The sequence below is a fragment of the Pseudorca crassidens genome, chromosome 3 (assembly GCF_039906515.1).
Source record: "Pseudorca crassidens isolate mPseCra1 chromosome 3, mPseCra1.hap1, whole genome shotgun sequence".
Classification (NCBI taxonomy): Eukaryota; Metazoa; Chordata; class Mammalia; order Artiodactyla; family Delphinidae; genus Pseudorca; species Pseudorca crassidens.
This window is the reverse complement of record NC_090298.1, coordinates 70,133,652-70,147,998: the sequence shown is the minus strand read 5'-3', so window position 1 is coordinate 70,147,998 and position 14,347 is coordinate 70,133,652. Positions and strand designations below refer to the sequence as shown.

The window sequence follows — 14,347 nt, the reverse complement described above, 5'->3', positions numbered from 1 at the left end:
ATGCAATGAAAAAAATTTCAAGTCACTTACCCAGAAGGTTAAAATACTATCCAGACATTTCTATCACATTGAATAACTAAATAATAATCTGATCTTTGCATCCAGTAAATTTTTATGAACTCAATTTTTATCAGAAAGCAGACTTAATTCAAAGGCAGGACAAAAGTATGGTTTGGAGTACAGAACAATGGCTATCTGAATATCCTTACTTCAGAGAGCTGCTTTACTTTAATTAAAATAATTTAACATCATTAACATTTTGTTCCTCAAAATAGTTTATGTGATAAGTATTATCTTTATTTAGAGATGAGAAAAATAAAGCAGGTTATGTTTTATTCAGGATTTTGAAGTAAATCAATGAAAAAAGCCAGTTTTACACTAAGAAAATTAAAAGGAAAATTGAGACAATCATCCAATAATAAAATCTCAAACTGCCGGTTTTTGCATTGATTGCATTTTGTTCAGATGAAAGGCTTTTTTTTTCTTAAAAGCAAATTCCTAAAATAGATATTTTTCTCTTTTTAAGAATGGCATTATTTAATTATGGAACAAGCAAGAAGGCTTTAGACTGACTGACTCATATAACATTTCTTCTGGTACGTCTATTTAAAGAAAGTCATAAAGGGGAAAATCACAGCATGGCAGCTATGTTAATGACTGAAAAAATATAAAGACGACATTTCTTTCTGTACACAATTAACCCTTTACAACAACTAGATTAAATGCTGTGTTTGCTAACTCTATTTTCCAAAAATTTTCTAAAATGAATTTAAATTCCCAAACTTGAAAACGACGTTCCACAGCATTAACAACAAACTAATACATTATTCTAAGGTTTATTTAATAACTAACCGATTTTCAAAAAAGCTTTTTTTTGGACAGAAATTAAATACAAAAACTAGAAGTGTGAGTGTCAGTGCTCCTGAGAAGGAGATATAAATATATGTTTTCATTTGCAAAACCACACACTGTTCTTTTCTCTATAAAGACTAGAGAATAGGAACTATAGCTGTATCCCTTTACTCTCCCATCTGCCTCTTTGAGAAAAAAAATCTAGCCTCTTTGTTTCCTAACATGCAATGCGAAAACACAGTAGTATGTGATTTTCCTGCGGAACTATTTCCTTTTCTTAAATCGCAGCAGGAACCTAGAATCCTCACTTGTTCTTAACTTCCTATTTTGGCATCTCAGCAATCCAAGAAAAAGGAATTCTGTTTTTTGGGGGGATTTTTTATTCTCTCTTTTTTTTTCCTTCTGAGGAGAGGGTGAACTGGCTTGAAACTACAAGATGAACTTGAACACATCATGACAGTTGCTGGGAATGAGTGAGTTGCTTTGTGATCCCCTCACCAGCTGCTGTCACTTGAAGTGTGAGTGCCAGAGAAACTATTGTACAATGAGTACAGGCATCCTCTTGAAGAAAAAAGAGAACATTATAAACCACCACATTAATTGGACAAAATGTAAAATCAATAAAAATAAATGAGGTGGGAACCAAAGCAAATGGATACCAGCAGCTTTCCTCTTTCCTTCACCAGAGGTTTTCTGTTTAAAACTATTTAGAGAAATGTAATGATGAAGTGAGTAAGCATGACTCTGCTGGTCACAAAACTAACAATATTGCTAGTTCACCATCTTGGAAAATATTCGCTAAGCTAATTGGGGCTGACTAACATAATATGGTCTGAATTTGTCCAGGATAAGCAATGATGGATGAAAAACTTAAGTTTGAGTAGAAGTCATGGGTGTACAGAATCCGGTGTTACTAGGTTTAGTCAACAAAAGTTATTTTTTCTATAATAATTTCCTATATCATATAAAATTGCTTTGAAACCTGTGCTCAAACATTGTCCCTGGAAATCTGTACCTGAAAGCTGTATTTTCCTGTTAAAGTCTCGACTGGATCAAAAGCAAACTTTATTTGAAAAACATAAGGTATAAAGTGGTCCATTTTTATGTGTTGTAAATGGAAGCATTCATTGCATAGCATGAAGAAATCAGACTCGCAGAACCTTAGAAATAGGTGGAGTTTTCAAACGGAAATAATACGTAATGTCTCTCTTTTCAGTTGTTGGCAGTTATAAGTAAAAAAAGTTGGATCTCTATTGATCATTTCAATAGAACACAAATTAATGGTTAAACTTTTCATATACTATCAAGAAACGGGCATTTTATAAAAACATCTTCTTTCATTCTTACTACATACCCCAGATATGAACCAGGTATTAGCTGGAAATATCATCTTACACGATGCAGATGGCAAATGTTTCTCCAGAACAGTACCAGTTTGATGTAAATTGCTCTCAAATGTCCAGGTGCTTAACATTATTATTGGTAACATAATCAATGATTGGCATATAAAGATGTGTTCTGTGCCTCATTTCTTTAAAACGACTCTACTTTTTTTAAAAAATAACCATTTTATATATTCAGGCATGGAGGCATGAAGAGACAAAAAGCCAGTGTTTGTATTGATCAGAACTGCTTCAACATGCTTAGATGTAAACTCAAGATATGGAATAATTTTCAGATCTGCCTGTACAATGATGGTACTAGGATTATTATTTTCAGAAAGCCAGTTGGCTTTTACTCATTGGGGTTTTTGCTATCACTCTGCCTGTTTCTAGATCGGGGTGCAGGTGGGTCAGAATTTTCTAAATTCTAAAAGAAGCACAAGCAGCTAAATTATCATCTGTGGAGATACAGGCAGACACAGCCAGGCTAACAATGACAGAAGAGTGCAGAATCGCACGGTCTGGGCTGAGCATTAAATCTTTACCTGGATCAAGGTAGCCATGGGTGGGCACCGACTCAACACAAACCTGGAAGTTGTCTCCTCTGGAGGATGTGGCACAGACCCGGGGATCTGCTATGAAGTAGCAATGGATCACAACTAATAAGAGGAGCCCAGGATGGGGAATCCAGCAAATGATGAGCATGGAGTCAAAAGGCAGACAGAAGTCTGCTAGGGATTCTGTATCTTGGCATTTATCCTGGAAGGGTATATACAATCAATTTGCATGAGGTAAATTCTGACAATCGTTCAAAGATTGACTCTAGCCTCAAGAAGCATTAATAAGAGCAAAGAAGGGTCTGGTTCTGGGAAAAACAAAAACCTGCTATGGGCAATGATGGGAATAGCTGCCCAAGACAGAAGAAGCAAGGCAGAAGCCACTTGGCCAAACTGAGGTAGAAGATCAGAGCCGGTAAAGCAAGTGTGACCTCCCAGAGGAGTAGGGTAAAACTTTTTTTTTTTTAATTAATTTTTATTGGAGTATAGTTGATTTACAATGTTGTATTAGTTTCTGCTATACCGCAAAGTGAACCAGTTATACATATGTATGTATATATATCCACTCTCTTTTAGATTCTTTTCCCATATAGGCCATTACAGAGTATTGAGCAGAGTTCCCTGTGCTATACAGTAGGTTCTCATTAGTTATCTATTTTATATATAGTAGTGTGTATATGTCAATCCCCATCTCCCAATTTATCCCCCCTATTTATTTATTTATTTATTTATTTATTTATTTATTGCGGTACGCGGGCCTCTCACTGTTGTGGCCTCTACCGTTGCGGAGCACAGGCTCCGGATGCGCAGGCTCAGCGGCCGTGGCTCATGGGCCCAGCCGCTTTGCGGCACGTGGGATCTTCCCGGACAGGCGCACGAACCCGTGTGCCCTGCATCGGCAGGCAGACTCTCAACCACTGCACCACCAGGGAAGGCCCCCCCCGCCACACCTTTTAAAATCCAGTCCTTTTTCTGCCTCCTGGTCTAGTTTGGTGCTCTCAACTAGACCAGGAAGTAACAGGCACATCAAATGACTATCTCTGGAGAGAGGAAGGATTCGGAGTCTGGAGGTCTGAGAAATATGCTTGGAAGCATCCTGATGGTGAAAATGGAAAGATTTTCACCAGCTGACTCTGCAAGCAACTGTCTTATGTCCAACTGATATCTTTTATTGGATTCCCTCATAGACTATACAAGTTTCGCTTCAGAGGAGCTATTAATAGCAAGACAAGGCCTCCAGTAAAGTTCCCGAGCACCTACTTTATGCAAAACCAAATTTCACTAGTCACAAGAAAGGGATAATTAAGAGGAAAAGCAAATGAAAGGATCGCAGCCCTCCAGAAATGTAAAATCTAATGCCTGTGAAGAAAGCAATATTATATGTTCCTCAGTGTGGTAGGAGCTGAGAACTAATCAGATGTTAGAGCTGAAAATCTCTTACTGTACTAGAGATAATAGCTTTGGGACCAAAATATCAGAAAGATAGTCCAGCCTATGGCTCAAACAACCAACTCAATACCAGCATACAATACAACAAGCCATACTTCAATATGGTCATACTTTAGCAGCTGCTAAACTATCATAAAAACAATCAACAAACAAATAAGAAGAAAAAATTAAAAGAAACAAAAGTGGGGAGGCAGAAAAAACTAAGACCAGACCTGTCCAGAAGCATAGGAAATTCTCTCTACAGCCAGCAGAAGGAACCAGGGAAGATGAGATAAGGTGAAGTGAGTAAGCTTCAGAGTAACTGCCCTCAGGTTAATTCCAGCATCCTAAGGAAGATATGTCTCCAAATTCCCAGTCTTCTTAAATTTTGTCTTAATCACCAAGTTAGTATACCTGTTATTTCAGTATTTTAGGAAAGCAGTTTTCCAGATCTATCTTATTTTGATGAACATTTTCTCAAATGACCCAGCTTTCTTTTTTTAAACTGAATGTGTCACACAAAGCTATAGATTGCAGTCATCAGAAATGGAATTTTTCCCTGAGCTACTAAAAAGATTCTACACTAAATTTTTATCCAAATTCAAAGAGAAATAAAGTGACCTAAGAGGCTGGCATGGCTTTTTGCAGTCAAAATTGGAGAAGCTCACTAAAACTCCTATTGTTAAGAAGCAAAGCTTAGAAGGACTAATTGCAAAGTTCTAAACCATGATTTGAATAAAATATTAGGCACAAACTTGGTGGTAAAATAATAATCTCTAAGAATAATTTCAGAGCAGCACAAATTTAAAAAATAATAATTTCTCCTAATAGAGAAAATCAGTGATTGGCTACGTATTTTCATTCAATCTTAAAAATCCTTAATAACATAATATGATGTATTTTTAAAAAAATGAATTGGCTGTACAAAAGGCAACATATTCATTGGAAAGCGATGAAGTTCCCACCACGTGTTTAATACAGGGTCTCATGGTCATGATCCTTGTGATTCCCCTTTGGGCATCTTCTAGAGGTGGAGGTGGTAGATGTTTCTGGAACTTGAGAAGTTCAATCAAGGTTAACATTCTGAGAAAACCCCATTGCTGAAATAAGATTGAGAAACCTGGATTCACTTTCAACATATCTACTGGAATAATTAGTTCATAATGGCAAGACACACCAAGTTATGCACAGCCAAAAATTCTAGAATCCACCTACGTTACAAGGCATGACTAGAAATTCACACATACCAAGTGAATCATGGAGCTCCTTCACTGTGGTAACCAGCACTCACAAAACAGTAATAGAATTTTCAGAGGGGAAAATATATATCATAAACATATGGTCTTTATTGACAGTAGAGAAATTAACTATAAAAGAAAATCAGAAACTCAAAATTTGGCACACACATAAGTCTACATAATTCAAAATGTTATTCAATTTTTAAAGAAAATATATAAAATAACTGTTACTATAATTATCCGGAAATTTTTTTCAAACTCTTTGAAAACATTTAAGCACTGGTGCATAAGCTTTACTTTAAAAACAATTTTACATTTGGGAACATATGTATATTGATACATTAACTTAACGTTCATGTAACAATAGTCTAAATTTTTGTCTCTCGGGACCCAATAGTTTTCTTTAATTTAAACCTTGCTAAATTAACAGTTGAATTCATGTGTGTGGTAATTCAATGTTTTCTGAAGAGTATATTAAATATTAGTCTATATGTTAAGATTTGTTAAATTTTACCTGTTTTGCATATAAACAAAGAAGCCTTGTTGCTCAGTAAGCCTGTGTCCAAAGGGACTATGACTATGAAGTCCAAGTTTTCAAGTTAGGTTTCATGCAGAGCTGCAAGAAACTGTGATCTTGTAAGGGAATGACAGGCAGGTATTTGAGTTGTGACTACAGGGCAGTGTGATTATTTTAATTAGCATAACCACACATTTATCAAAATCAAAAGTTTCAAAGTGATCATCTTGCTAGGTATTAAATACTCATTTCAGTGATGGTCCCATTGCTCAATCCAGTATTGAATGTCCTCTTTTGATAACTGCCTTCAGAGGCTACTGCCTACTCTTTGGAACATTTGTTTTTATAAAGGGAAATAATCTTTGTCCAATAAAGGAAAATTGACTTTGGGAAACTATCTGGGGTGAAGTGTAGTGAACATAGATATCTCTGCTTTGGATTTAAAATTGAAGTATGACTATCAGGTAAGAATATTTTTCTAGCAGCTAATAGTCTCACTTTGAAGCCAATTCCAAAAGAAGAGTTTGGTAAAAGGTTAGGGAGAGGTTAGACCACTGGCTGCAGTGAAGCTTGTGTGTAGACCCTCAGTGCAGCTGCTGTAAAGAAGACTCTCCAAAGGTCTCCTTGCTTCATGGTGGTCAAACTCTGTAAGAAGAGACCAAAGGGGAGTGTTGCTGACTGACTTTTCTATGAAATCTCTCTCGATGGGACCGGGAACTTTAACATTTCTACTGAAACTAAGGAGATTTGACTTTATTTCTCAAATTTTCCCTTTAGGAGGGAGTTTGGCCTCTCTGAATTGTCTTAACAGATGCTTCCAATTTCCCTATGCCGAATGAGAAATTAACGCGTGTACTTAGTGAATATGTGCTGAGCATGAACTGAAAGGCCTTGTCGGGTCAAAAGAATACCTTTAGCTCCTGTATACATATCTTTAGCTTCTATATAGTATCTTCGATATTCTGATAAACAGAAGAGAGTGTTACTGATAGTTCATTTTCACCCCAGTGAATTTTAGGGAAACCATAGCCAAGTCCATCCAAATACCTTCAAGTGAAAGCCCGAGGAACAAAGTCAAGAAATCTTACAATTTTACAAAGTTCTATGTGAAAAATATTGTAAAAACTCCTGCCCTGGGAAATTAAATTTTCTTAAATCTTTCCAAAATAGAATTTAGAGAAAACACAAGATTCTCAAAGAGAAGACTCCTCATGTATAGAAAGGCACTGTATTAGGTACTTACCAACTTCAGAAATGACAGTTGAAACATTGGATCAAAATTCGTTGGACTGAATCTATCACAAATAAACAATATCATGAGTTAGACTTGTCTGAAGAGATGGTTAAAATGTTACTACCAACTCAACTTAAAAAATTCAATATCTATTCCATTGAATGAATATTTCTCTTAGTAACAATATTACTTCAACCAAAATGAAAATTAGCTCTGCCCCTTCCCTCAATAATAAAGTATTACATCTATCACTAGGAAAAATAAACCATATTTAATCCAACAGGAACAATTTTGTGAAATAAATGCTAATAGTATTTAGGGTATTTTCAGCATGGTAATTCAATTTGAAAAATTTATTCAATTTTTATTTTTTACGTCAGATGCATGGGACTATTTGAATGGGAATGTTTTTCTAAGATATAAGGGAATAATTCTTTGTGTATACATCAATATAATTCTGAAGATTGGTTTTAGGAGAGTCTTTAGAAGATATATGAGAAAAATATATTTTTCTTTAACACTGATAAGTCATTTAAGAAACAAAGCACATGTGATCATGCATAAAAAGTAAAATTCAATGATACAAGCTGTTTTCTGTGTTCTAAACAGTTTGAAAAAATTAGACAAAATATATGCCTCGTGTCTTTTTTACTATAGTTCTAATACAAATTGATTGAAATCATTTTGTAACATTGTTAAAACTGCTAAATAAGTAACAATTTGGGCACAGTGTCTAGGAAGATGTAAGCCAAGGAAATTCTAGGCAGAGATCACAGGACTTACAAGAGCTCATGTATGTAATTTGATTACGAAAGGCCCACATAATAAGATGATAAAAACAGAATTAAATTTCATTTTTAAGGAAAGTGATAGGAATTGGAATTATTATATTTTAGTGTTGAAACCAAAATAATTTCTTACTTGTTTGCAATCTTCAAATGTGATGGAAGAGAAAGAATTCAGGAAAGGCACCTCTAATACATAGAAATATGAATAGTTGGCAAGTCTCAAATATTTATTAGTTTTTCTCACATATGAGAGGGTAATGAGCAAAATTTTGACAATTTTATTATTACAGAGATTTATTATTAAGTAGAATTGTTTCAATATAATTTTCTCAGGCAACTTAAAGAAGAGGTGAATTACAGAGTTTTTAAAAATGGAAATCAGAAGGTGTACCTTAAGGCCAATTTTAAAAATACTATTATTGCAACTTAAATGGTCAGTTATTTTACATTCTAGCTACTTGCCTAAAATAAGAGGCAATCTAAAATTGCCAATTGGTGACTGTATTAAAAATTTATCAAACATTTAGAGAATAAATCTTAGGTTTCTTTTAGGAAACACAAATCAGCAAAGGAACCGAACTAATCAGTATAAAATTAACAGGCAACACTCACTTGAAAAAAATCAAATCTAATGAAAATAAAATTAGCAACAGATTTTGTCATTTAATTATCTATATTAGATAGCATATAAAAAGTTGAAGCTTTTAAACTGGCTTGCAGCATTTATAAAAATATATGCACATCTTCATGCTTCAAAAAGAGGCTATTATCCAATGCACAGCTTGGCAACTTTTTGTTGTTGCTGTTAACTGTTCTGTTCAAAATGCTTTAAGTTAATAATTAGATATATTAACTTAAAAGTATTAGGCATACTTAGTACTTTAATATTTTATTTAGAGTATAGCATTAAGAAGGTGTGGAAATAAAAATAGACAAATAAAATTTACAAATTATAATACATGATGCCAAACAATTAAGACTATTAAAAGAATGTAATGCCTAACTTCAAAGTTTAAGTTCAAACCCAGGATAGTCCACAAATGGAAAATATTGATTAGCAATAAAGTTTTGAGTAAATTTTTATTATTCAATAATAAAATCTAATTTATAAATGCAATTAAAACTTCTGAAAACTGTGCAAAAATAAGTTATAAAGAAAAACTTTTGCCTAAAAGTAATTTTGTAATGTTCTCATTTTCTATATTTATTGTATCCAACTTAAAAATTTTATTCCTGTGTATATTTTGGAGAGCCATGATTCAGAGAGAGATTTTAACAACAACATGAAAGCCTCTGCATTCATTCCTATGTTTTATATTTTGAAAGGAAATATTATTATTAATGCTTTATTTTCAAGTGGTTACTGCTGGTTTTATCCATTAAAGAGCAAAGAATTCACCGAGATAAGTTTGTAAATATTTAAACTTCTGTTTCTATTTTGTTCAAGCCTTGATTTCTATAGTCTTCTTAAGACAATGATAGTTGCTGGAGACTTTTTTTCGAATGTTATTTTCATGGCATATAATGTTTCTACAAATAAATATTTCTCTTGAAGTGAAATGACTCATCTTTGATATCAAACTAATAATTTTCCTAACTGTGATTGTTTTCAATAGCAACACTAGCTGCCTGTAAAAAAAAAAAAAACTATATAGCTACAATTTCTAGCACAAAAAAGTTGCCTTTACACCTGTATATTTTCTCTCCTCCCTTCCTTCCTTTCTTTCTTCCTTTCATCCCTTCTCCTCCCCTCCTCTCCTCTCCCCTCCCTTCCCTTCCCTTTTCCTCTTCTTTTTTCCTCCCTTCCTTCCTTCCTTCCTTCCTTCCTTCCTTCCTTCCTTTCTTTCTTTCTTTCTTTCTTTCCTTCCTTCCTTCCTTCCTTCCTTTCTTTCTTTCTTTCCTTCCTTCCTTCCTTCCTTCTTTTTTTGTAAAGTTATTGAATCAAGTAACTGTCTATAGGGAGGAGCAAATGTTATTACCTATAGTCAACTGGCAAGAAAAATGAAAATCTTTATCACGTGAGAAGTATTTAAAGCAAACCGATGTATAAGTAAGGCCTGAGAACAGAGAGAAGTTGTTGCAGACTAGCATATAAGCTTAATTCTTGTTTAGGAGTTTTTGGTGGAATGTCTTTACTTTCTGAAATGCATTCTGCTGATTAAAAAAAAAAAAAGCTGACAGTTAATTAGCACAGAGTCTTATTACAGAAATCTCCTCTAAAGCAGACGTATTCAAGTTATACTGAGGTGATTGTCATAAAGGGGTTGTTTGCTGTGGCGCTCACAGATGGCAGAAAAGACAGCCCAGGAACGCAAACAGCCTGATAATCAAGATAGCCTTAAAATATGGGTGAGTTTTCAACTCTGATTCTGGCAGAAGCCTCTTGTCAAATATCTTGAGTTGTTATGTCCAAGTGGTTTACTTTAAAGCAGCCTTGTCATCAAAGGGGTCCCAGAGTCAAGAATAATTATGATAATTACCTAGAATTGCACCCCCCCAAATAATCATAATAATAATCCTGAATCTTAACCAAGTATAATATTGTTTGTGCAATACACTGCTACATTCAAAAAGATGAAGTGCTAGACAACTACAATCTATTCTTGACTGACAAAGCTGCTATAATTGTATGACTTTCTGGGATAATGGTTTAAACAAAAGTAAATAGTTAAAAAAGCCCCTCCCCCTCCCCCCCAAAAAAAGGATTGGAAAGATTAGCTGTGTTTAGTGCCCACTGATGAAAGCAGTGTTCTCTGATCCATGCTGCTATTGTTGGTTTTAGTTTAGCTCCCTCTCAATCAATATCTAACAGGGCATGATTTAATAAGGTTTTATAATCTCCAAAAATGGGGGTGGGGGAGGGTGGCTGTGGTATTGTCATTCATCAAAGGGGGCCTTTCAGGTTTCTTTGCTTTCACCTGCTGGGACCCATTTGGTCTCTTTCAAAGAGAATGCAATGACAAAATGAATGAGAAATGCTAGAATAAGAGTCCCTTATTCTACCCAATGGTATAATCAATGGGTACTTGTAATCCCTATTGTACCTCACAGAGGTAGTTGTAAGACAATTAAATCTCGCTTCTCAGGCAAATGATTTCGGTAGTTAACCTGAAACAGCCAACAATATTGAAGAGAATGAATGCATTTGAAGCAATGATGTAATAGGATACTGCCTGGCCAGAAAAGCATGCCTGTGTCTTGACGTGTGTTTATGTGTGCGTGTGTGTTTATCTCAATTGTCTATGTCCACAGTTTTCATGGTTCATAATCCCTTAAATATTACCTGCATAAGTGACTAAGATTTTAAACAATTTTACAATAGGTCTTTGAATTTTTATTTTAAACGAACATGAAAATATTCGTGTTTTTGCAGCATTATACACTCTAAACTGTAGTTTCATAAACAGAAAACATTTACATAGTAAACATCAGTTTGATATGACAACCAATTTAGTTTTAATTTCATTTGCGTTGGCTAAATTCAATTTCTCTTTAGCTCCTTAGTTGCTTGAATGTTAAAGGGAGGCTTGTAGTCTTTGAAAGACTCATGTGCTCATTTCAGTCCGTGTTATTTATCCACCTTCAGTCGTGTGGACTTCATATTCTATTTCAAGTGTTGTCTATCAAGAAATCTTATGGTTTACCCTTGCCAAGAAAGAATAAAAATGTGACCAGTGATAAAATTGCACAGCGCACACAAATTCTAAAGATTTGTGAAGAAAAATTATACTCTTGTTGAGAAGTCCTGTGCCTATTAATAAACATTAAGTAACAAAGGGAGCAAAGAGATTGCTATATCAGATACACAATGATGCATTTTTAAGTAATTTTAATATTAAAGGACTCTTCCTTTAAAATACTTCAAATATTCTTTTAATTTCTCTTCCATCTCCTTTATGTTGAAAATGCCCACATTCCTTTGCCAAAGTTCTCTGAGAAACCTCAATGTTATTATTTACAGTAACTCCCAACTTTATTCTTGAGGCAAAATCTTACATGTAATAAACACACTTTTATCTCTGCAGGTACACATTTTCTTTTCCACCTGAAGCATTTTTTAATAAGGACTTATAGATTTGGGAGATCTGTACCCGAAAGATATACTGACCCAGACACACAGATATCCACAGATGTGTGCTCTATGCAAGTGCATATGTATTTTCATTAAGTTATGCAGATATCTAGCTACCTTATATGTAAATAAAATAGCTCTTCATTGATGCTTATACACATAATTCTTTCAATTATCTTTAAATATTGAAAAGCAGCTCTCGGGGAACTAGAAATGTTATATGACTTCCAAGGCAGAAATACTAGGTATCAGAATTCTACATACTTTTAGATTATTTTTTAAACCTGTTATTTTGCTATGTTTAGATCATACGAGAATAAAGAAATCCACTAGAAAAATGACCTGAATAAAACGATGTATTCTCTCATAATGCTGAGTTTAGGGAAGAGAGTCAGGAAGACACCTGACTCCTCTGGCTACTTCCAAACGAGCCTCGCTAATTGGGGTAACCCAAGCCAATGGCCAATTGAAAAACTCGAGGTCAGGTGTTTTATTACTGGGATAGTATTCAAAAAAATGACTGTCAGGGGTGAACGAAGAATTATGTCAAGAGCATTCAGCATTACTGCCACTAAAGAGAGAGGAGGGTAAAAACATTGCGAAGAAAAACATGTCATTTTCTAAATGAGCTAGGGGAGGAGGCTAAGGCAATAATGTGGCCTTCAGCTGTTGGCTTATTATTAGGTTGCCATCCCCATGATCCACATCTGCGTCAGGCAGAAATAGTTTTAATACAGTGGCACTCTACTACTTTGCTTTCTTGTGGAGTAAAAAATAGCTGCGAAGAACATGCAGATGAGGTTTGTTCTTTGTGGTTGTTTGTTTCCCCATCTCCTGCGCTATTTTCCTGGTTCTATAGCCAATCTTAGCATTGTTGTCTGATTTGCCATGGAACAGTGAACATCGCTTTTCCTAGCCAAATCATCCAGTGTTAAATGGTATGTGATACAGATCAATAGGGCATCTACAGCTGTACAAAAAGGGCAATGTTGTTTCTACTAACAGTTTTGAAAGAGTGTGGCCTAGTGGTTAAAGGATTAAACTGGGTACTGAGGTTTTTGATGTCTTGAATTCTAATTCTACCTAAGCTATTGGATTCCTGATGAAGTTGTCGGCAAGCATTTTCATTTTTCACTCTCTCTTTCTGGAAGATGATGAAGGTGACCCACAGGGCTAGATACTTGGCCTGTCATGTGATCATTCAGTAAACAATGAGAATCTGCAGGACTGGTGAGGAAGATTGGGAAAACATCCTGGTGACTTCAATATGTATGTTCCTTCAAACCTTCGCTCAGATTAAGTGCTCCTATTGTTTTTAACATGATGCTTCTATGCTCCGGGCTCTCCTTCCATCTTGCCTGGGCCCGTTTAGCAGCAACTTCACATTTATATATTTGGAGTTTCAGTCAAACTGGGGCGAGGACTTGTTTTGGTTCTGGTTACCTGCATTCTCCTTCGGGAAGAGGATTCTACAGTCTTATTTCATGTGAGCCTCTCGTCAGTGGCATTTTAATCAACTTTAATGTAGAAAATAGCTTCGGAAAAGCGGTTGGCTTTTTGTCGTCATTGCCAATACCAGGTGCAAAGGGCTGCTCGTAAAGATTAGCAGCGTGCCTCCCTCTCTATTTCAGCTTGGGGAGAGGCCTGTGTGAATGTATGTGTGCCCACGTGTCCATGTGTGGAGACAAAGAGAGACACAGAGGCAGAGAGAAAAGTTTTAGAGAATTGTATATCGTTGTTAACTCAAGCTAACTTTTGAAAGGATGATAGGCCCTTGTATTACATTTTCTGCTTAGATTTCTAGATTCCAGTTGATCTGAACCCTTTCTTCCTTCCTCCTTCTCTCTCTCTTTTTCTCCCCCCCTTCCCAGTTCATTTCAGAAAAATGTTACATGTTTTGTAAACAATTCACTCAAGCAGCAAATCAGAGAAGGAGCAAAGTGACATATTATTCTTGGTGTAATCAGATAACATGGGTCCAACCTTAATTTTATTCAAATGTTGGTGGTTTCGTTTCGTTTCGTTTTATTTCACTTGGTTTTGTTCTATTTGTTGGGTATTATGCTCAGTAGAAGTGGAAATGTAGTCCTGGGTAGTTGAGGACTGGTGAAAACCCAAAAGTCCTGGGGCTGAAGAGACTGTGCAGAGAAATGGAGACTGTGGCTTCCACAGTGGGCTTGGGGGACAGCTCAGCCTCAGTCACAGATTCAGCGTTTACAGCGGTGCATTGTGAGAAGGCACATGGAGAAAACACTTGGGAAACTAGAATTAATATATTG

At 35.4% G+C, this 14,347-nt stretch overlaps 1 long non-coding RNA gene across 3 annotated transcripts in view; it reads right to left on the bottom strand.

The window, feature by feature from the left end:
- The window catches only part of LOC137220740 (uncharacterized), a 145,033-nt gene that overhangs the window by 37,910 nt on the left and 92,776 nt on the right, over nt 1-14,347 (bottom strand). For all 3 annotated transcript variants that reach the window (XR_010941770.1, XR_010941772.1, XR_010941771.1), the window contains one exon: nt 7,218-7,269. This is a non-coding gene — a long non-coding RNA (uncharacterized lncRNA). The remainder of the gene's footprint in view (nt 1-7,217; nt 7,270-14,347) is intronic.